The sequence below is a fragment of the Malus domestica genome, chromosome 12, assembly GCF_042453785.1.
Source record: "Malus domestica chromosome 12, GDT2T_hap1".
Lineage (NCBI taxonomy): Eukaryota > Viridiplantae > Streptophyta > Magnoliopsida > Rosales > Rosaceae > Malus > Malus domestica.
The window spans coordinates 20,606,235-20,630,216 of record NC_091672.1 but is presented as its reverse complement, the minus strand read 5'-3'; the positions used below and the strand labels follow the sequence as shown (position 1 = coordinate 20,630,216).

Sequence of the window (23,982 nt, the reverse complement as noted above, 5' to 3'; positions counted from 1 at the left end):
TCTCTAGCCCATTTTATGTGGCCTAAGCCTTACCCTCAATCTTGGCCCCCCTTAATGAGGAGAGTGAGAAGTTCTTTTATAGAATAAGGGCTCCTCACTTATTACATATTTACCCCTTCATTTATTACATAATTACATTTGAGTCCCCCGAGTATTTATATGAGATCTAAATATGGAGGTCTTAAGTATGGTACAAACAGTAGTCCCCCAAGTTTTCAGTTAAGAGAGTCTTTTGGCTGGAGACTTGAAATTCAGTCCATGTGTGGGCCGAAGTAACTAGATGTCGTCTAGAACTGAATACTCGATATGAGGCGGTGCTCAATGTGAAATGATGCTCAACTAGAAGTAGCACATGTTGCGAGACTGCTCGACTTGTGGCTTATGTTGCCTTAGTTGGCTCGGGTTGTGGTGTTAAAGGTGAGAGAGTTCCTTTTATAGAATAAGGGCTCGCACCTCAATACATAAATGATGGGCTAGAGTTGGTGTTCACGGCGAGGCGGTTGCTTAGCAGGCGGCGATGCTCTCTAATGATGGTGAGGGAGTCCCTTTTGTAGAATAAGGGCTTGCTCCTCAATACATAAGTGATGGGTTAGAAGTGGTGCTCGCGGCGAGGCGGTTTGCTCAGTAGGCGGTGATGCTCTCTAATGAAGGTGAGGGAGTCCCTTTTATAGAATAAGGGCTCGCTCCTCAATACATAAGTGATGGGCTAAGAGTGATACTCGCGGTGAGGCGGTTGCTCAGCAGGCGGTGATGCTATCTAATGATGGTGAGGGAGTCATTTTTATAGAATAAGGGTTGGCTCTTCAATACATAAGTGATGGGTGCTCTCTAATGAAAGTGAGGGAGTCTCTTTTATAGAATAAGGGCTCGTTCCTCAATACATAAATAATGGATGTTCTCTAATGAAAGTGAGGGAGTCCATTTTATAGAATAAGGGCTCGTTCCTCAATAAATAAATAATGGGTGTTCTCTAATGAAAGTGAAGAAGTTCCTTTTATAGAATAAGGGTTCGCTCCTCAGTACATAAATAATGGGCTAAGTCCCCCAAGTATTTTTCATATGGCCCAGTTGCGGAAGCCCAATATATGGTACATAGTGTAGTCCCCCAAGTCTTCAGTCAATAGAGTCTGTTGGCTGGAGACTTCAAATTCAATCCATGTATGGGCCGAAGTAGCGGTTGTTCGAAGGTGGTCTTTGTATACCATGCACCGAAGCTTTGTAGGTGAAGCTTTGAAGCTGTAGCTTTTGTAAATGAAGCTTTTGAAGCTGATTGACATGAGGGATGCTCATGAATGTTTATGTTAATTGACATGAGTGATGCTTATGGATGTTGACATGAATGTTGACATAAGTGATGCTCATGAATGTTGACATGAGTGATGCTCATGAATGTTTATATATGATTGACATGAGTGATGCTCATGTATAATTTTTGGAGTAATGGACGGACTTTTGGTCACCTAGTTGGTGATAATAGCGGCAGGCTGCCAAATAATTTTGGAGTACTGGACGTACTTTTAATCACCTGGTTGGTGATAATAGCGGCAGACTGCCGAATAATTTTGGAGTACTGGACGTACTTTTGATCACCTAGTGGGTGATAATAGCAGCAGGCTGCCGAGTAATTTTGGAGTACTGGACGTACCTTTTTTTTTTTTAGTCTTTACACATCAGTATAACTATACAATAATTGCTCCAGTTTGCAGAAGACAACTTAATAAATATTCATCAATGACAGTGGTATGGGTGTGCCATGCTTTCCACTTCCTCGACTTTTCTCCATCTCCAGACATGTTTTCATTTTTCATTATTTTCCTCCCTTTATTCCTTGTTTTTGCTTTCTGCTTTTGCCTTTCTCTTTTCCACCGCACCTTTGTCTCTGTCTCTGTCTCTGCGTTGCTGTCATGCATGTGCACCCAATTAATATCTTCTTTACAGTCTGTCTCTACGCTGAGAGGAATGAGTAGAAGGGAATCCGAAGAAAGTGAGAACAATGGATGGGAAAGCTTCTTTCAGCTGGATCCCCTAAATGGAATACGACCCATAAATGCTTTTCCCAATTTTTTTTAGCTTAATCTCCATGTTATTGTAGTTATAATTATGATTAGCCATCTAGGTTTGCGCATATGAAGCACTGTAGCTCTTCGAAATCTGCAGGATGAGCTAGGAACTGATTATCTCATCCACCGAGTAGGTCGTGCTGAAGGTGAGGAAGATGCGAGCAGTTTTAAGTAGTCTCCACTTCAGAGATCATGTGAGGAAGGTGAATCAGGATACTCGCATCCTCTATCTCGCCGTTGCTGGCATTCGAAAAACAGGGGAAGAGGAGGACAGTGTGGGAAAGATCAGAGCGAGGAGATATCAGAGCCGGGTCGAGCTCTTGTTCCGCTTTTGCCGTCGTCATCAGCACAAAAACTATGTTTTTTTTAGCGACGCGTATTGCCATACCGGTGTCATTGTCAGTGCTGGTAGTAATTTATAAGTACTTCAAATCTGGACGGAAATCAAAAATTTCTGAACGCGTCGAAGTTCCCTTAAATCCGACGATGTTTGTTCCGTCACCTGTGAAGTCTGATCTTGAGTGTGAAATCCTTGATTGGATTCGGACACTCAACCCCGATATGCTCAATAAGATTAAGAATCTTGACCCTGCAATCCTCGATGTGATTCGAAACTTCAACCTTGCTTTCTCTTCGGAATTTTCTGAAAGAGTCGACGGTCTTCTAAATCTGTCGTCTGTTTCGTCACCTGCGCCGTCCGATCTCGATTCTCAGCTTCGAAACTACCTGCAACATGGAAATCCAATTGTGCAGGCGCTCGATCGCCTCTAACGCATCGATTATAACCCCGTCAGGGTTCTTGACCCTGAACTCCGCCAGCTCCCGCTTTCAATCGTCTCTGTAGAGCTTGTGCAGCACACAGTTGAACGGCCCCTGATCTGCCAACGAGCGCTCAGTGTCGATTGGAACGAGATCGATGCCCCGCGATCTGGTCTGGCTAGGTCGACCAACGACTCTTGGATGAAGCTTTGCTGCTTCTTGGGCGCCAAAGCATAGCCTATACTGAACCTCTGCTCCACCATTGAATCACAACACAATGAATCCATAGAATGCTATACAAAACACTCATATAATCCCGTATACAAAATTGGAGCTCCGAATACGAAACCCTTATTGGTAGTTTCTTCGTTGCTTTTGAGTTTTGAAGAAACCAAAAATTGCAGACGGAAGAGAGAGAAATAGAGAGTTTCTTCGTTGTTTTAGAGCTTTGAAGAAATTGAAAATTGCAGACGGAAGAGAGAGAGAGGGAGAGCAAAAAGAGAAGGTGATCTGTAGAAAGAAAGAGGAGAGAGAGATGGGACTGGTTTCTTGGGTTTTTCTGGGAAAGCTTTAAGTTGTTGGGTTTTTGCAGATTTTGCAGATTCACGGTGGAGATGAAAAAATGAAAGAGAACTGACATAGTTTTTCGTATCGACTCCCACAGACGGCGCCAAATGTTGATGCATAAAACTAGAAGGGTCTTGGAACAACGTAAATCCGACCATGAATTTGCAAGAAAGTAAAGAACACAAGATGTATCGTGGTTCACCCCAATGTTTGGGCTACGTCCACATTGATGTTGATATTGTTTCACTCTGAATGGTGAATATACAAGAAGGCTAGAGGCAGTGTGCTCTCTAGCCTATTTTCTCTCTAGCCCATTTTATGTGGCCTAAGCCTTGCCCTCAATCTTGGCCCCCTTTAATGAGGAGATTGAGGAGTCCTTTTATAGAATAAGGGCTCATCACTTATTACATATTTGCCCCTTGATTTATTACATAATTACATTTGAGTCCCTCAAGTATTTATACGAGATCTAAATATGGAGGTCTTAAGTATGGTACAAACAAATGTTTTGGACTAACACATTACCCCTTGGCCCGAATTATTTTCCTTTCGGCTTCGGCCGAGAAAGGTTAAGGTCCGAACAACGTGTTATCTTCATACTTTGGTTGATATCGATTAAAACTTGAGATTTTTGTTCAAATAGTTTCTTCCCAGTCTCTCCATCTTTTGCATCTTTATCTATTGCAGTCATGTCACCAAAGTAAAGCTTCAGGCTTTGGGGCTGCTCGTGAAGCACATAAATGGGAGGAGAATGTGGCAACATGTTATTAGCACCGTTTTGTGCGACACATGTTACTTTTTTGTCTAGCAAACCTTTTTTTTGGCAAAAATATTTTTTATTTAATTTTTAATAAATATTGTAATTAAATTCTAAACAATAATTAATAAACCAAGAAAAAAGTAAAAAAGTATTTAATTATAAAATATATCAAGTCGGCAAAGCAGCTAGTATAAATATTTTAATTGACGATCGAATTAGTTCATTATATTCATATTGGATAAAGGAATGTAGCTATAAAAAATCATCAAAATCGAAGGTAAAATAACCGTTAAATCGTGATTTTTCGTTTATAACCGTTGAAAAGTTTTGCCCCGTTACTTGATCTTTGAATGTTTGTTTTTTGCAATTTTTTGCATATGCGATCTTGAAGCATATACAAACAAGTTTGATAGTTAGATCATTGAAATTAGTTTTGTATAATGCGTACCCCATCAAAATGACAAATTCACAAACACTTAGAGTTTATTTATACTTTCATTAAGTATAACATAAGATGTTGTGGTATCTACTAGTGTAAATATCTGAAATTGACAATCGAATTAGTTCATTGTATTCATATAGGATCAAGAGTGTAACTGTAAAAAATCATCAAAATCGGAGTTAAAACAACCGTTAAATCGTGATTTTTTGTTTATAACCGTTGAAAAGTTTTGTCCCATTACTTGATCTCTGAATGTTTGGTTTTTGCGATTTTTGGTGTATGCGATCTCGAAGCATATACAAATAAGTTTGACGGTTGGATCGTTGAAAGTAGTTTCGTAGAATGAGTATCCCATCAAAATAATAGATTCACTAACACTTAAGAGGTTATTTGTACTTTCATTAAGTATAACATATGCACTAGTGTAAATATTTTAAATTGACTATCGAGTTAGTTCATTGTATTCATATAGAATCAAGGAGTGTAGCTGTAAAAAACTCATCAAAATCGGAGTTAAAATAACCATTAAATCGTGATTTTTCGTTTATAACCATCAAAACGTTTTGTCTCGTTACTTGATCTCTGAATGTTTGTTTTTTTGCGATTTTTGGCATATGCAATCTTGAAGCATATATAAACAAGTTTGACAATTGGATCGTTGAAATTTGTTTTGTAGAATGTGTATCCCATCAAAACAATAATTCACTAACACTAAAGAGTCTATTTGTACTTTCATTAAGTATAACATAAGATCACTAGTGTAAATATTTTAAATTGAAGATCAAGTTCATTCATTGTATTCATATAGGGTCAAGGAGTGTAGCTGTAAAAAAATCATCAAAATCGGAGTTAAAATAACCGTTAAATCGTGATATTTCGTTTATAACCGTCGAAAAGTTTTGTCCCGTTACTTGATCTTTGAATGTTTGTTTTTTGCGATTTTTGGCGTATGTGATCTCGAAATATATATAAACATGTTTAATTGTTGGATCATTAAAACTAGTTTCGTAGAATGTGTATCCCATCAAAACAATAGATTCACTAACACTTGGAGTTTATTTATATTTTCATTAAGTATAACATAAGATTTTGTGGTATCCATTAGTGTAAATATTTTAAATTGAAGATCGAATTCATTCATTGTATTCATATAGGGTCAAGGAGTGTGGCTGTAGAAAATCATCAAAATCGGAGTTAAAATAACCGTTAAATCGTGATTATTCGTTTATAACCGTCGAAAAGTTTTGTCCCATTACTTGATCTCTGAATGTTTGTTTTTTGCGATTTTTGACATATGCGATCTCGAAGTATATACAAACATGTTTGATTGTTGGATCGTTGAAACTAGTTTTGTAGAATGCGTATTTCATCAAAACAATAGATTCACTAACACCTAGAGTTTATTTATACTTTCATTAAGTATAACATAAGATTTTGTGGTATCCACTAGTGTAAATATTTTAAATTGAAGATCGAATTCATCCATTTTATTCATATAAGGTCAAGGAGTGTAGCTGTAAAAAAATCATCAAAATCGGAGTTAAAATAACCGTTAAATCGTGATTATTTGTTTATAATCGTCGAAAAGCTTTATCCCATTACATGATCTCTGAATGTTTGTTTTTTTGCAATTTTTGGCGTATGCGATCTTGAAATATATACAAACATGTTTGACGGTTGGATCGTTGAAACTAATTTCGTAGAATGCGTATCCTATCAAGTTCAATGGTATATATATTTATTAAGTAGCTTTAAATTTATTTATTTTGTACGTATAATACTTAAAAAATTGAATGGTATGTATATTTATTAAATAGCTTTAAATTTATTATTGTAGTACGGATCAGGTTTTTGTTAGAAAAATATATTATTGTGGGTTTTATGTAAAAAAAAAATTGAATTTAAAAGGAGTAAATTCACATTTTTAGTAAATTTTATAATAATTTAAAAAAAAATATCTTACGTGACGCCACAATGAGATCATTGCGCAAACGTCAGATTGTATACCTGCGTCGCACAAGTTCTTAAAATTGTAACGGTCCAATTGTTAAAAATTGGCGCTTATTTTGAGTTTGCGCGACGAAGAAGTAACCTATGTCGCGTAAAGACATTTTGCGCAACATATAACCTACGTCACGCAAACCTTGGTTTCACTGCCTTGGCGCGATGGTTGGTGCTTGACGAAGGTTTCGTTGGGCTAATTTTTGGCGACCTTTTTTGACCTTGCGTGACGAAAGACTTGCGTCGTGCAAACTGTTTTTTGTACTAGTGATATGTGTGTGTGTGTGTGTATATCTTACCTCGCGCAAACTGTTTTTTGTACTAGTGATATGTGTGTGTGTGTGTGTACACACACACATACATTATGTATGTAGGGTTCTATGTATATATATCATGACGTTCTTGGCACTTCTCTGAAATGTATTTTTTCTCTTTATATTTTCATGTATAGAGTGCAGAATTATATATATTTGAGAAAACCTCATAGATTTGAAATTCCCATGCAAAATGAATTATGCCTTTATTTAATTTCCATCATCGATCTTTGTTAACGTAGTGTTAGGGTAGAATTGGCTATTCCTAAACAAAACGTCTGAGTCTGTAATCTTAGACTAGTACATATTTTCCGTTGTAATTATTTTAGTCTATGTTTGTCTCTTGGCTCTTTATCACAAAACTGGCAAGCGTTTCAGAGACATCGACTCAGGTATGTTTGCACGCATGCATCCAACTACATCTATATCACATGTTATTGTATTTGGGATAGGACTTTTGCTCATTGCGTGTTTTATGTTTTTAGAATGACTTATCCCATCTATATTAATTATTAAATCATGTTTTCAAACTTTTATGATTGCGTGTTTGGTGAGAGTCATCTAACTACATGAATTGCTATCTTTATCAGATAGTGTCGTCCGTATCATTTGGAAATGGGTGTCGTGCTTTGGTTTATATATATCAGAGGTCAGGGGGCTTGAATAAAAGAGCCGCATATTTATGTATTTATAAGGGAGGTCAGGAACTGTTTTAATGGAAGCCGCATATGCATATAACCTGTTTTCCTTGATAAAAGTTTGAGAGGCAGCGTCTTGGCGTTTTGAATAAGGAAAAATCTTTTTTATTATTGCTGCTGTCTTGTGGTTTCAACAACATGGATTTTTAAAAGAGAAAATATTGTTTTCATGCTGATTTCATTTGGGTTTTAAATTAAATGTCAATTATGAGAATGTGCCTTGTGATTTTCGTAATTGATTATTTTTCAAACAAACACTTCATTATATAAACATTCTGCATGATCGAGTTAGTATCTTGCAAAGTTCGAGGAAAAGGTGATTGACGATCGCGTTAGTGCCATGCCACTTTAACTTAAAGACTGAAGAAAGATCGAGTAGCAAAGCGCGGAAACAAAGCTGCCATGGTATGAGTGTCTAGTTGATAAGTTTTGTAAGTCTTTATGTATTCTTTCTTTCTTAGTGCTTCCTGGCTTGGTAGCTCAAGGATTTTCCCAATGGTGGGTTTTGCCTTGTTAAATCCTACATCATGTGTGCACATTTTATTTATTTTTATAATTGCATATGTGTAGGATAGTTTATATGTGTTGTGAATGTGAAATTAATTTGAGAATTGAAAATTAAATTGAAAATTGAATTGGATTTTGAAATGGGAACCTATTCACCTCTCTCTAGGTTAAACTAGTACCATCCTAGAACTTTCACGTAGAAACTTTGAAGTTCTTCGCCTTTTGGATGTGGAAGAATGTACCTCAGGTAATTAATTAATGAATTATTGTTTTCTTTAACAGAGGAGTTAAACGGTTAAAAGGCAGTAATTAACTGACTGTATATTTTGCATGCTGCATTTTCTAAATGGTACGTCTCACTTCCACAGGGAGCAACCACAACATTTTATGTTGCTCTGCACCCATAACTGAAGGGCGTGACCCGAAAATACTTGGTCAACTGCAACAAGTGTTGAAGCAATATTAGAAAATATGAAAATAACACAAGAAATTCAATAATAATAATTACTGAAAATATGACTTTAGCCCTTGAAATTTAATTTTTTCCACATAAAACCCGTCATAAGTTTTTTACTCAAATAAAACCCATTAACTAGATTTCACATCAGCAAATTCATTAATTATATTTGACTTTACACATTTAAAAAATTTCAATGCCCAAAACACCTCTATTTGAATGTTTGATGTACACAATTAGTTCCATATAGATTGTAAGGGAGAATTAATGATTTTACGAAAATAATAAATAATAAATTTATTGCCTAATATATAATAACAACAAAACATGCCTAATATATGTAATAATACATGCTTAGTTAAGTGAACAAATTATATTTTACATATAAATGTAGGTAAATTATTTCACACACATATATATAACATAAATAAAAAAATTAAAAAAATGCCTAGTATACGTAAAAATTCATGCAAAATAATTTACCTACAAAAAATGTTATTTGATTTAGTGCACCTACTATTCGAATTTTAAAATGTTAGATTGCTTAAAAAAAGCAAAATAATTTCCCCACTATATGTAAAATACATGCAAAATAATTTACCTACATAATAAAGCAAACCCAATGTATGCAAAAAAATGTACCTACAAAAAAATGTAATTTGATTCAGTGCACCTACTATTCGAATTTTAAAATGTTAGATTGCTTTAAAAAAGCAAAATAATTTCCCCACTGTATGTAAAATTGTGAACACGGAAAATTCCTGAAACGAAAGAGACAAGAACAACGTGCACAAACAAATATTATGTATTTGATGATTTTTGGTTACAATCTCTCTCTAATTTGATCCTCTGATTCGATCTCCGTACGGTGTTGATTTGTGGATGTTTCGTTGATCCAAGGGCCGTTGGGGCTTGATCTTGGATGAACTGTTGGAAGTTTCTTCAAAGGGCCGTGGGCTTGATCTTTGAAGGTGGATTTGAGCGGATCTTCAAGGAGCCGTTGGGGCTTGATCTTGAGTAACGGTGATGAACGGATCTTCAAGGGCTTTTGGGCTTGATCTTGAAGAAACAGTGATGAACAGATCTTCAAGGGCTTTTGGGCTTGATCTTGAAGAACGGTTGGACGTGTGGATTTGTCGACGTTGTTGATCCAAAGGGCCGTTGGGGCTTGATCTTGGATGAACGGATGATGAACGATGGTGCTTTCTTCAAGGGCCGTCGGGGCTTGATCTTGAATTGGTGGACGGTTGATCCAAGGGCCGTCGGGGCTTGATCTTGGAAGAACGATGAACGAAGAACGAAGAACACTTTCTTCAAGGGCCGTCGGGGCTTGATCTTGAATTGGTGGATGATTGTTGATCCAAAGGGCCGTTGGAGCTTGATCTTAGGATGAACGATGAACGAAGAACACTTTCTTCAAGGGCCGTCGGGGCTTGATCTTGAATTGGTGGATGATTGTTGATCCAAAGGGCCGTTGGGGCTTGATCTTAGGATGAACGATGAACGAAGAACGCTTTCTTGATTCTTCGGGAACCTGGATGCTTGAGAGCTTCGGAGTTTCAGAGCTTCAGAGCTTCAAGAGTTTTGCCTAATGATTTTGGTTCCCCCCAAATGAATGAAATGGGCTTGTATTTATAGAATTTTCCAAGGCCTAATTTTGAATATAATATCCCAGATGAAATAAGTCGTTTCTACCATGTGTTGACACGTGTCCTATTTGATTACTTTTCCAACTCAATTCAATTTTCGTTAAGTCACACGCTACGTGTAAAATTTATGTAATACATGAGCGTTGACACTTTGATTTATCGGTCAACATTTATTTACCGAAATTTCGATGTCTACAAATGCCCCCACTTCAAGGCACGTCGTATACATGTGCTTGTCACGTGTAGGAGACGCGTTTTGAAGTCCCTTACTGTAGATGTCGATCCAAGGGCCGTCGAGGCTTGATCTTGAATTCGGCTGGAGATTTCTTCAAGGACCGTTGAGGCTTGATCTTGAATTGGGCTTGAGATTTCTTCAAGGGCCGTTGAGGCTCGTTCTTGAACTTTTGTTTGAAATTTCTTCAAGGGCCGTTGAGGCTTGATCTTGAAGGTTGAAATTGGACCACAAGGAGCTTCATGTGGTAGATGATCCTTGGCTTTGGTAGTGGGTGAATCGGCACGTATTTTGTTGCACTTGTTGACTTTCCACAGCTTTGATCTTGAACTGGGTTGGAGGATTTTCTGGATTCCTCCAATTGTTGATTTTCCACAGCTTATTCTTAAACTAGGTTTTGATTCAAGGGTGGTAGACACTTAATCTTGAATCGGACTTGTGATTTACTTAAGGGCCGTCGAGGCTTGATCTTGAATTTGGCTGGAAACTTCTTCAAGGCCCGTTGAGGCTTGATTCTTGAAGGTTGACTCGAACACATGGCAAGCAGGCACGAGGTGAAGGTGACGACTTGTTGCTTTGTTCAATCTTTCTAATTCACACCTGAGCAGTTTGGTCAACGGTATGATCTTCAAGATTGATGGGCTTTTCTTCCAGTTGGTGACTTGATCTTTAAGGATTCGATTCAAGGGTGGTGAATCGGCACGTGCAGCCCGCAACGCCTAGTAAGTCGACCCAAGAATTTGAGGGTCAAAACGAGTTTTTTCATCTCAGACTCTTTCTGCCGAGTTGACTGTGAATGCTGCATTCTTCTCTGCTTGTTTCTTCAGGCAGATATGGCAGCTTCTCGAGTTCTTCAGCTCGGACTCCTTCTGTTGAGTTGACTGTGCAGACTGCATTCTTCTCTGCTTGTTCCTTCTGCACCTTGTCTCCACATGCTGCAAGGTATCATTTTCACTTGCCTTATCTGTTCTCTAGGCAGATGTGGCAGCTTCTTTGGAAGTACAGCAGCAGTGGGAAACGAGTACTCGAGAGCAGTGCTAGGTAGGCAATCAGGGAAGGGTTCCAAGCAGTCGGTTCCTTACCCGAGTTTGAGTGGAAGTTCCGGCATATTGTTTTCTTTATCCTTGTCTTTGTAGGTAAGAACAAGGACAAAGGAAATGACAGGGAGAACGCATGATATGAGATACTCTTGCTTTCTACCCTGGTGATATGAGATACTTTTGCTTTGGAGTCATTGGCTTGCAGAGGTACCCCAAGGAATAAGGAACATTGAATGACTCGAGAGGCTTCGTTGGGAAAACATTTTTTTGGAGATGAAGAAAGGCTCTGTATGTCTGCCTTGCTATGGAAGGCGAAGGTAGACAATTATAGGAAGTTCTTTGATACTTGTAGAGGTACTATTCTTTCACTCATGTCGGCAACCAATGCGTTATTGATCTATATGGCTTCACGTGCTTTCTTCTTTATCAGAAATCTTCGACAAATTGTCCGTAATTTCCGCCAAGCTGAGTGTGCATGTGACAGGTGTTGACGCGGCTGAAAAAGACTGGCGCCTCTTCGATAACTGGGATCGGCGCTTCGACAAATTATCCGTGATTTCCGCAAAGCTGAGTTTGAGTGTGATGGGTGCTGACGTGGCTGAAAAGACTGGCGCCTCTTCGATATCTGGGATCGGCGCTTCGACAAATTGCCCGTGATTTTCGCAAAGCTGAGTTTGCGTGTGACGGGTGCCGACGCGTCTGGAAAAGCAAGATGCTTCTCCGATTTCTGAGCTTGCCTCTTCGATTTTTGAATGGCCTCTTCGAATTCTGAGCTCGCCTCTTCGATCTCTGAAATCCCGTCAAGTGCTGATTTTTTATAGAGGCACGCTATTCGTTTCAAAGCACACTTGAATTTTACTTGTGAAAACTCCCTTCTTGCACTTCTAAGATCTTGATTCGTCCGACCTCTTCTTTCTTCAACACTTTGAAAATGTCAGGGCCATCCGACCGTCGTTTTGACTTGAATCTTGGTGAAGAGGCAGTCCCGCCTTCTCCAGACAACATATGGCGCCCATCCTTCATATCCCCTACTGGTCCTCTTACTGTTGGGGATTCGGTGATGAAGAATGATATGACCGCTGCGGTGGTGGCCCGGAACCTTGTCACTCCCAAAGATAACAGACTACTTTCCAGGCGGTCTGATGAGTTGGCTGTTAAGGAGTCCCTGGCTCTTAGTGTGCAATGTGCGGGTTCTGTGTCCAACATGGCCCAACGCCTATTTGCTCGAACCCGTCAAGTTGAATCGTTGGCGGCTGAAGTGATGAGTCTCAAACAGGAGATCAGAGGGCTCAAGCATGAGAATAAACAGTTGCACAAGCTTGCACACAACTATGCCACAAACATGAAGAGGAAAATTGACCAGATGCAGGAATCTGATGGTCAGATTTTACTTGATCATCGGAGGTTTGTGGGTTTGTTCCAGCAGCATTTACCTTCGTCTTCTGGGGCTGTACCGACTGCTGAGGCTTCAAACAGCCAACCTCCGGAGCCTCTCATTTCTGGAGCTCTGCCGAGTGGTGAGGCGGCACCTGATCGTCCTTGAAGATCCCCTCTTGTAAATTTGATTTGATTTGATTTTTTTTTTCTTTTTCTAAGGTATGTAGAATGCAAATTTATGTAAAATTTCCAGAAAAATAAATAAAATGGACTTTATTTCTCTCAATGCAATTTTTTTTTTAAATTTATTTATTATTATTATTATTTTTTTTATATCGCATGGTGCCAGGTGCACCATCTATTTCAAATATATATATATATTACGGTGGTGGCTGACACCATCATTTTTATAATTTTTTTTTTCTCTTCACTTTTGGTGCCTGGTGCACCATGTCTTTTTTATATACCTATTATTATATTATTTATTTATATTATTATTATATTTTTTTTTTCTTTGCACATGGTGCCTAATGCACCCTTTTTTTTCACGTGGTGGCAGCACCACTTTGCTCCACCATCCCTTTTTTTATTTTTTTATTTTTTTTTATTATTATATATTTTTCTGTATAAATTTGGGTGGTGGGTAGAGGAATTTGCAGGGAGCGGAGTAAGGAGGCCGAGAATATGGTGCTTCGAGACCGGCTAGTCGTTTGACAGCGGTCTTTTAAGTTGGTGGCAGCTGCGAGGCGAGAGACGGAGGAGGGTACAAGAGAAGAGCGGTGCAGCCTTGATGTCGGAGACTTTGCCGTCGCCGTTGCTGCTTGGAACTGATGGGCAGAAGGGGAGAGCTGCAGAGATGGTGATGAAGAGTCCTGCTCGTGACTACCGCAGCTGACGATGGTTGCCGGTCGTGGCAGAGCTGGAGTTGTAGGCAGCGGCGTAGTGGTGAGGAGAACAGAGGAGGACGTCATCGCCGCCAACGAAAACCACCAAGTGTTCATAGCCTTAACACTTGTTCCTTCGCTGCAACTTTAGGCTTCGCCGAAGCTGCTGCTTTCTTCTTCTCATCTCCTTTGAGAGTCTGACCAAAGCTAGAAGCAGCCGCGGAAGGTTTTGACGAAATGGAGCTCCTTTTGCGGCAGACAATGATGGGACCGAAACCGTGACATTGTAAATTTGATTCTGCTACAGACGTCTCAGGTAAACATCATGTTTAAGATTATACAATGCAAAACCTATGAGCCAACCCTACGATCTCTAAAATTGTCAAATCGTTCATCCTTGGTACAGATACTGGGTACACAAACAATGTAAAACGACAGAGCTGAAACGCAGGCACGTACAAGGAACTGCTCGTATTCAACACCTTTGTAGTCCGAGCCTCAAGTCAGAAGCAACATGCCTCTATCATTTTACAGAGGTTGCAAGACAAGCATGCGTAAAGCAGCACATGAATGTTTCCGGTCGACAAAGGCCACAAGGTGTGGATGGGCAAAAAGGGAGACTGCGAGGGAACGAAGGAGGGGTAGAGAGAGTCGAGGCACTTCTATTCTAGCTTCCACAGAACTACTTACCAGCGTCAATCTTGAATCCCCAAGAGCGAATCTTTGCTTGTTTTTTTAAAAACCCACCGAGGGTAGACTTCATCAATCGTCCCAAGCACTATCTGCTGCCCCTTCCTTTTTTATTGTTCGAATCCGCAAACATGAACCGATACTTGTCCTCAATGTTTACTGATGTTGGTCCTGCTATTGAGCTTTTGGAAGCAACCCTAGCTTGCTTTTCAACAGCTGCTGCTTCTTTTTCTTTCCTTCTTGCAGTCTTCCCAGTTGCGAAAGCCACAACATTCCCAGATCCAGCATCTGATATCGCTTTCTTTATATTTGCCACGAGGAACATATCACGATCTGTGTAAAAAGACGTAGATTGTCCCATTGATCCTGCTCTTCCCGTCTTTCCAATCCGGTGTACATAATCTTCCATGCTCTTTGGAAGATCCAAATTGATAACATGTGCAACTCCTGAGACATCCAAACCGCGAGACGCAACATCAGTGGCAACCAAAATACTGGTAGTGCCTTTTCTAAAATCACGTAGAGCAGCCTCTCTTTCAGTTTGTGTACGACCACCATGAAGAGCAACTGCATGCAACCCTTGTGCTACCAAAGCTTCAGCAACTTCGTCACATCTCGTCTTCCTTTCAACAAACATAATCGTTAAGGGAAAGCGATGGCCAGTTCCTTCAACCCGAGATGCCTCTGCTACGAGCAAAGCCAATAGCTGATCAGTCTTCTCACTCTCAGGAACCTTCTCCAAAGTCTAAGTCACATTTGCTGTAGGGCTACTCACTTTTCCCACCTTCACTTGCACTGGTTTAGTCAAGTATTCCTGAGCTAATTCTTCGATCTCTTCAGGCATAGTTGCACTAAACAGTAAAGTTTGATGCTTTTTCAGAAAGGTTCCGCATCACCTCTCTTATCTCTTCAATCATTTCAGGATTCATGCGAAGGACGCGGTCGAAAGGCTTCCACTGAGGGACGACGGAGTCCGGGCGAGCTCTGCTGGCCTGGGAGAGAGCGTCGGAGCTCCAGCGAGAGGAGGCATTGGAGTGAGAGAAGCTGGAGAAGGAAGCACCACCGGACGACGACTTGTCGTAGTTGAAGTGAGAGTTGGAGGAGGATGAGGGTTTGCAGACGGTGGAGGGAGGCCTTCAAACAAGTCGTCAGCCATGTCCCTCTCCCTCTCGATCGAACTGGCTCGGAGTTGAGATTAACGCTCTGGAGGAAATCGGGGAGCTGGAGCAGCGGGAGAGGGTGATTTTGCCGCCGCTGTTGGGGCCGACGATAAAGGTTAAAGGGTTGAAGAAGGGAAGTCCATAACGCTTTGCAAGGACCATCACGCCGCGCGCCACGAAGCACGATTGCGGCCCCGTCGATTTGATCTCCGAACCCTAACCCTGGGATAGAGACAGTAGACTTGCATTTGAAAGCTGGGCCTGGGACTGGATTTGGGTCTTTGCTTTTCTGGAACTTTGAGGATTGAAGTGGTGGAATGGGGGCCATCGCCAAAGCCCAATGTACAAAAGTTTATGTCTCGGGCCTTGAGGTCCACCTGCTAGTCTTGATTTTTTTTTTTTGAAATTACAATGAACTATTTATTGTTACCTTTGTAATAAAATTGACTTTCTTTAATAAAACATTTATTTATATTTTGATGTGACTGAACTCGAAATTTTGAATATTCAAGCTGCCTACGTACCCCTCCAAAGAAGAGATCAAGTCGTAACGTAGTTCAAATACATATTTTTTTGGATTTTCTTTTTTTTGTGCCGTTTGCAGTTTCAGCTCATGCAGGCAAGGAGTGTTGGTGTCGTTTGTGCTCGTGCAGACCAGGAGCGTTGTGCCATGCAGTTTAGGCTCGTGCGGATAAAGAGCTTTGGTTCGTGCAGTTTAGGCTCGTGCGAACAAGGAGCATTTGGTGCCGTGTTGCAGTTTTAACTCATGCAGGCAAGGAGCGTTGGTGTTGCCTTTTATGCTCGTGCAGACCAGGAGCGTTGTGCCATGCAGTTTAGGCTCGTGCGGACAAAGAGCTTTGGTTCATGCAGTTTAGGCTCGTGCGAACAAGGAGCATTTGGTGCCGTGTTGCAGTTTTAACTCATGCAGGCAAGGAGCGTTGGCGTTGCCTTTTATGCTCGTGCAGACCAGGAGCGTTGTGCCATGCAGTTTAGGCTCGTGCAGGCGAGGAGGCTTGTGTCTTGCAGTTTAGGCTCTTGCAGACCAGGAGCTTTTGTTGGTTCGTCAAGCGATCCGGGAAAGCCGTTCCTCGCAATCTTCATAGTAAGGAGCCTTGACTGAGTGATTGAAGAAGTCTTCAGGAAAGAAATCACGCATCGTGATGGGGATGGACGATCTATGTGTCGAAATTTCATCATCTTCAACACGTTCATGTTGCTTTGAAGGTTGACAAGAGCTGCTTTGCCCCCTTTCCGATTGGCGAACATTTGAAGGAGACGTATGCTTCTTGTGCAATTTCTTAGGAGTGACTTGAGTCCATCCTTCAACTTTGCTTGTCTTGGAGGATGCCCCCAGCGGTTTAGGTGAAAACTTTGAGTCGGAAGAGCCAGAAGTGAAAGTGGTATAGTTTGACTTCACCACATCGTCAAGATCTAGCTCGATGATTCCTTTCTGAGCCAGCTTCATGATGAGATCTTTCAGCACGAAGCACTTTTCTGTCGGATGACTGATGAAGCGGTGGAATTTACAGTATCTTGGACTGTCGGTACGATTCATCTCTTCTGGCCGTCTGCACTCAGGCAAGTCGATCACCTTCTTTTCCAGCAAGTCTTCTAACATGGCAACCACATCAGAGTCGGGGAATGGATACGTTTTCTCCTCAAGCTCCTTCAAAGTGCGTCTACGCATCTCTTGATCACGAAAAGCTTCGGTTTGAATCGCCTTGCCTCGTGTGGATATTTTGACGGGAGCTGTGTTGACCGTCATCGCTTCCTTGGTGGGTTTCCATGCAGCCTTTTCCATCTTTGTCCCAAGAGCTTTGTCGTTCTTGTAGTCGGCGATCGGTTCTTTCTTCCTATGATGGGCGATGCTCAACTCCATGTCATGGGCGCGAGTGGCCAACTCCTCGAAGGTCCGTGGTTTAATGCCTTGAAGGATGTATTGCAAACCCCATTGCATGCCTTGGATGAACATCTCGATTGAAGAGGTTTCCGAGAGCCTGTATTTACAGTCGAGGCTTAGAGTGCGCCACCTGTTGATGTAGTCAATGACTGGCTCGTCCTTCCACTGCTTTGTGCTCGTTAGCTCTAGCATGCTCACAGTGCGGCGGGTGCTGTAGAAACGGTTGATGAATTCCCGCTCTAATTGCTCCCAACTGTTGATGGACTCAGGCTCTAGGTCTGTGTACCACTCAAAGGCATTTCCTTTCAGCGAGCGCACAAACTGCTTGGCGAGGTAGTCCCCTTCGGTTCCTGCGTTGTTGCAAGTTTCAACGAAGTGGGCAACGTGCTGTTTCGGGTTTCCCTTTCCATCAAATTGCATGAACTTTGGTGGTTGATAACCCCTTGGCATCTTTAGGGCATCAATCTTCTTGGAATAGGGCTTCGAGTAGAACAAGGAGGTATGTGAGCTCCCTTCGTACTGTGCCTTGATGGTGTTGGTGATCATCTCCTGCAGCTGCTGGATAGAAAGAGATCCCATGAGTGCCGCTGCTTGGTCTGGCTCCAGCTTCCCATCGATTTTCTTCACCGGGGGTTCTTCGTCTCCGCCAGCTCCTCCCTTTAGTGGATCATCCTCTGGGTTGGGTTTATCGGCATCCTGCGCATCCAGTCGGTTGACTAGTGCTGCAATTTGCAAGTCTTTTTCTTCCACAGTTCGGGTTAGCCTTGCGATTGCTTCATTCATTTGAGCCAGCTGCTCATCGATTGAAGTTGCTCCAATGGTCATGACTTGCATGGCTGAACTGTCGCTTGAATCGGCATCGGAGAGCATGGATTCGGAGTATTTCCTTGGGCTTTCTTGGTGCCCTTAGTGAGGCTAAGGTGATCAAAGGCTCGTGCCTTGGGTGCTTTTGTTCCCTTGGCAGAGTTGATGCAGAGGTGAAAGAGGTGGCAGAAGTAGCTCTTGCCATGCTTCGAGTCGTGATGCCTAAAGTGACACCAATTGCGGGAGCAGTTTGAGCCTTCCTTGATGCCATTAATTTTGGAAGCGCGTTTTGATTTTCTTGAACGGAGAAAGAGATGAAAGGCAGAGATGGTCCCACTGGGCGTGCCAATTTGTGAACACGGAAAATTCCTGAAACGAAAGAGACAAGAACAACGTGCACAAACAAATATTATGTATTTGATGATTTTGGGTTACAATCTCTCTCTAATTTGATCCTCTTATTCGATAATTTGATCCTCTGATTCGATCTCCGTAAGGTGTTGATTTGTGGATGTTTCGTTGATCCAAGGGCCGTTGGGGCTTGATCTTGGATGAACTGTTGGAAGTTTCTTCAAAGGGCCGTGGGCTTGATCTTTGAAGGTGGATTTGAGCGGATCTTCAAGGAGCCGTTGGGGCTTGATCTTGAGTAACGGTGATGAACGGATCTTCAAGGGCTTTTGGGCTTGATCTTGAAGAAACAGTGATGAACAGATCTTCAAGGGCTTTTGGGCTTGATCTTGAAGAACGGTTGGACGTGTGGATTTGCCGACGTTGTTGATCCAAAGGGCCGTTGGGGCTTGATCTTGGATGAACGGATGATGAACGATGGTGCTTTCTTCAAGGGCCGTCGGGGCTTGATCTTGAATTGGTGGACGGTTGATCCAAGGGCCGTCGGGGCTTGATCTTGGAAGAACGATGAACGAAGAACGAAGAACACTTTCTTCAAGGGCCGTCGGGGCTTGATCTTGAATTGGTGGATGATTGTTGATCCAAAGGGCCGTTGGGGCTTGATCTTAGGATGAACGATGAACGAAGAACACTTTCTTCAAGGGCCGTCGGGGCTTGATCTTGAATTGGTGGATGATTGTTGATCCAAAGGGCCGTTGGGGCTTGATCTTAGGATGAACGATGAAAGAAGAACGCTTTCTTGATTCTTCGAGAACCTGGATGCTTGAGAGCTTCGGAGTTTCAGAGCTTCAGAGCTTCAAGAGTTTTGCCTAATGATTTTGGTTCCCCCCAAATGAATGAAATGGGCTTGTATTTATAGAATTTTCCAAGGCCTAATTTTGAATATAATATCCCAGATGAAATAAGTCGTTTCTGCCATGTGTTGACACGTGTCCTATTTGATTACTTTTCCAACTCAATTCAATTTTCGTTGAGTCACACGCTACGTGTAAAATTTATGTAATACATGAGCGTTGACACTTTGATTTATCGGTCAACATTTATTTACCGAAATTTCGATGTCTACAAAAATACATGCAAAATATTTTACCTACATAATAAAGCAAACCCAATGTATGTAAAATAATGTACCTACATAAAAAATATTATTATTTTATTCAATACTATTTTACCTATTATTTTGTACATATAATAATAAAATGTGCCCAATATATATGATGATACATACAAAATAATATACCTACAAAATATATGTTACTTGCTCATCATAAATTTACATATAGGTAGGTAGAGTAATTAGTATAATATGTTTGATCATATATGTAGTAATGTGCATACATACGTACATACATATATACATATATACATATATATATATATATATATATAAATTGAGCTTGTGGTAGTACTATATACATTTGAACGTATATATGTGTGTATATATATATGTGTGTGTGTGTGTGTGTGTTAGGGGTAATAATATGCAATAAATTATTTGTTCATTGTAATTAAGGTGAGTAATAATATTTATTGATTTATTTTGAATGTTGTGGTACAAGTTGTAAATATTTTGTATTAATAGGTCAATTACTTTCCTACATGGCAATCACTTTTAAATTTGGGTTTTATTTGAATGTTTATAATTGGGTGGGTTTTTATATAGGAAATAAGAGTTACAAGGGTCTATATCTAAAGAACCCTAATAATTATAAAGAAATTCACAACATCAATTATGTATGAGATTGATAAAAACAACTAGAGAAAAAAGGTAGGAAAAATAGACAAACTTGGAGATGAGGCTTGCATAAATGCAATGTCCTAAAGACAAAATTTCGCACATACTCTTGTGCATGTAGTTCGGTAGGCGTCCGTCTCTTAGGATTCAACAATCTATAATCCGAAGTTAAAGCACTTCAATATTTTGACTTTGGCGAACTTTATATATTCTGTACTCTAAAGACACGACTCAAAATTTGATAAATGAAAAATAAGATAAACAAAGTGAGAAAATCCTATTTCTCAAGAGTAAAAATAAACTTTAATTTTTTTTATTCCTTAATGCCATGGTTTCATGAGGTTAAATAAAACCGAAGACATTGATTGACGAAGAGATGCATACATACATCTTTTAGATGGCGCCATTTCAAAAGGTCCATACTCAATGTGGCGCCACTTTGTATAAGATGGCACCCACTTAATAACAAATACGGTTTGATACAAACGGTTAAAGCATTTTTCATTCAAATATTGAATTAAATATTATAATTATTAATATTATAATATATAAATTCCAACAATCCCTCACATGAATGAAAAATTAGGAAGAATTTGAGAGTACAGGCGGACAAGGAGATGCATCGGCACATATGTCTTTTGGATTTGAACCTACCCTAGCGAATACTTATATGATTTACTTGGTGAGCAGTGGATGTGGAAGATCTTGAACTGTTCACCGCAACAATAAATCAACACAATAAGCAACACACATCACTAATCTTGATATATTACAATTCATACAATTGTGTTCATTTTGGTCTTGAACAAATCCCAAATTCATGAGATATCATTGATAATACTAAGTTAGGTTTCCGCCCAGCTGATTCATTAGTTATGTTGGCTTTAGCCTCATTCTTCTCGATGATCAACTTACTCTCTAAACCTTTAATAATTGGTACCACTAAGGTTGACTATCTTTAATGTTGTGCATAATCTATCTCAATTTCAAGTACTCAAAAGTGTGTGCGTGTGTGCGTGTGTGTGTGTGTGTGTGTGCGTGTGTCTATATATATATATATAGGGAAGTGTTATTGGCACTCCAAAAATCTCATTCTATACTCCTCACAAGTGTATTTTTCTTTTCTAATATAGAAAGTTTGGAGTGTAGAATGAGATTTTTGGAGTGCTAATAACAATTCCTTATATATATATATATATATATATATATATGTTCAGGGGCGGATTTATTAAGGGACTAGGGTGGTCCCGGGACCACCTGAAGCTTGGAAAAATGGCTGTGAGGATCTTCAAGGACCACCCATGTTAGTGATGCTGCACTAGTGATGCTACACAAGTGATGTTGCACAATGACTTGGCAAAACGACGTCGTTTTGAACCAAATCATTAAAAAATATTAAAACCTCACTCACACGAGAACCTTCACACGATAGAGCACTTAGCTCCTTCACACGATAGAGCAATCAGAACCTTTACTTTACCAATAATACCTAATCGTCTGCTGCTCGGCCCCCCTTCCTGTTCTTTACGACATCGATCAACTCTTTATTGCACAGTTGCACTCTACTTTATGTTCACCGTTCACCGACGGGCAGGGCGACGACAACTTTAGTGAAAATCTGTAACCCTTCTGCTTTTTTTTCTCCGTGTAAAGCTCTGGTCTGGAGGCTAGCCATTGGTCATCTTCTTCTTGGTCGAAGAGGTTTGTACTCTCTTTGACTTTGTCCATTAAATAATTTTCCCATCCACTATCTGATATTAAATTATTTGTGGTGTTCAATATTTAAATAATTTTACCATCCATTATTTGATTTATTTGTGGTGTTAGATATTTTGTTTAAGAAGTATTTTTATTTCTAATGTTTGGTGGTGAATCTGGTGATGAATTAAACTTTTAATGTTTCTTTAAAGTGATGGCAGTCTATTTGTGGCATGCATATCTCTTTGTCTTTGGCATTCATAATATTAGAATTCCACGGGCACGGACCTAATTATAAATTTATAAATGAATCTGATTTCTCGTTTTTCATATAATATTTTTTTTAGTTTCATCAATTGATATAGATTTTTTTTATTAATTGATATGTGTAGAGATTAGAAGTATGGAATGATATTACAAGCGAAAATCATCATCAATTAGTTCAGACAATCATATTCCAAATAGTTCATCTCCAAACTTGGATAGTTCCAATCCTATTCCGAACAGTTCCCCTCAAATTCCAAGTAGTTCTAATCCAATTGGGGGTAATTCCACTCCACAACAAAATGAGTTAAAAGTTGATTTGGATAACCTTGAGAGAGACCCCGGAAAGAGAATTCCAATGAAGGATTATCCTCCAGATATTCGAGATGAGGTCCGAAGAGCATATATATTGATGGAGCCTTTTAGAGCTAAAGATCATGATTTTCCATTCACTTTGCATTCGAATAAAAAGCGACGGTTCATTGATAATTGGTTGAAGGAATTTCATTGGTTAGAATATAATATATCTAAAGATGCTGCATTTTGCTTTTATTGCTATCTATTCAAAGTCAACTTTGAACAATTAGGCAATGACATCTTTACTGAGGTAGGCTTTCAAAATTGGAAGCATGCAAAAGTCTATTTTGAAAAACATGTGGGAATGGTTGGTAGCTTTCATAATAAAGCTGTTGAAGCTGCTGGTAATCTAATAAATCAAAAGACATATATTGAAACAGTTGTGGTCAAACAGTCAGAAGAAGCTTGTATGGCTTATCGCACTTACTTGAATGCGTCAATTGATTGTACTAAGTTTTTGTTGCGACAAGGTCTTTCATTTCGTGGTCATGATTGTTGAATTTTTGAATTTCCGAATTTCCGAATTTTTGAATTTTCGAATATATATATATATATTTTTTTTTTTAAGTTTTGTAGGTGAAGCTTTGGTGTTAAAGCTTTGTAGGTGAAGCTTTGAGGTTGAAGCTTTGTTGGGTACCATGAATTGATTTTGCTTCACACTATCTTGATCAAGAATGTGTGAAGTTTTTGTAGGTGAAGCCTTTATGAGTCAAGCTTTTGTGGGTGAAACTTTTATGGGTCAAGTTTTTGTGGGTGAAGCTTTTGTGGGTTTTGTGGATGAAGCTTTTGTGGGTGAAGCTTTGGGGTTGAAGCTTTTGTTGGGTACCATGAATTGATTTTGCTTCACACTATTTTGATCAAGATAGTGTGAAGCTTTTGAGAATTTGTAGTTGTCATTCATTGATGAAGCTTTTGTTGGTGAAACTTTTGTGTTGAAGCTTTGTAGGTGAAGCTTTGGAGTTGAAGCTTTTGTTGGGTACCATGAATTGATTTTGCTTCACACTATCTTGATCAAGATAGTGTGAAGCTTTTGAGAATTTGTAGTTGTCCTCCATTGATGAAGCTTTTGTTGGATGTGAAGCTTTGGAGTTGAAGCTTTTGTTGGGTACCATAAATTGATTTTGCTTCACACTATCTTGATCAAGATAGTGTGAAGCTTTTGATTTTCTTTTATTAATATCGTATGTGAATATGTCTTGGTCTTATAAATGGGATCTGT

General features: G+C 39.8%; 1 pseudogene; it reads right to left on the bottom strand.

The window, feature by feature from the left end:
• Positions 1-14,014: 14,014 nt before the first annotated feature.
• Positions 14,015-15,759, bottom strand: LOC103407695 (DEAD-box ATP-dependent RNA helicase 52A-like; annotated as a pseudogene).
• Positions 15,760-23,982: the final 8,223 nt, after the last annotated feature.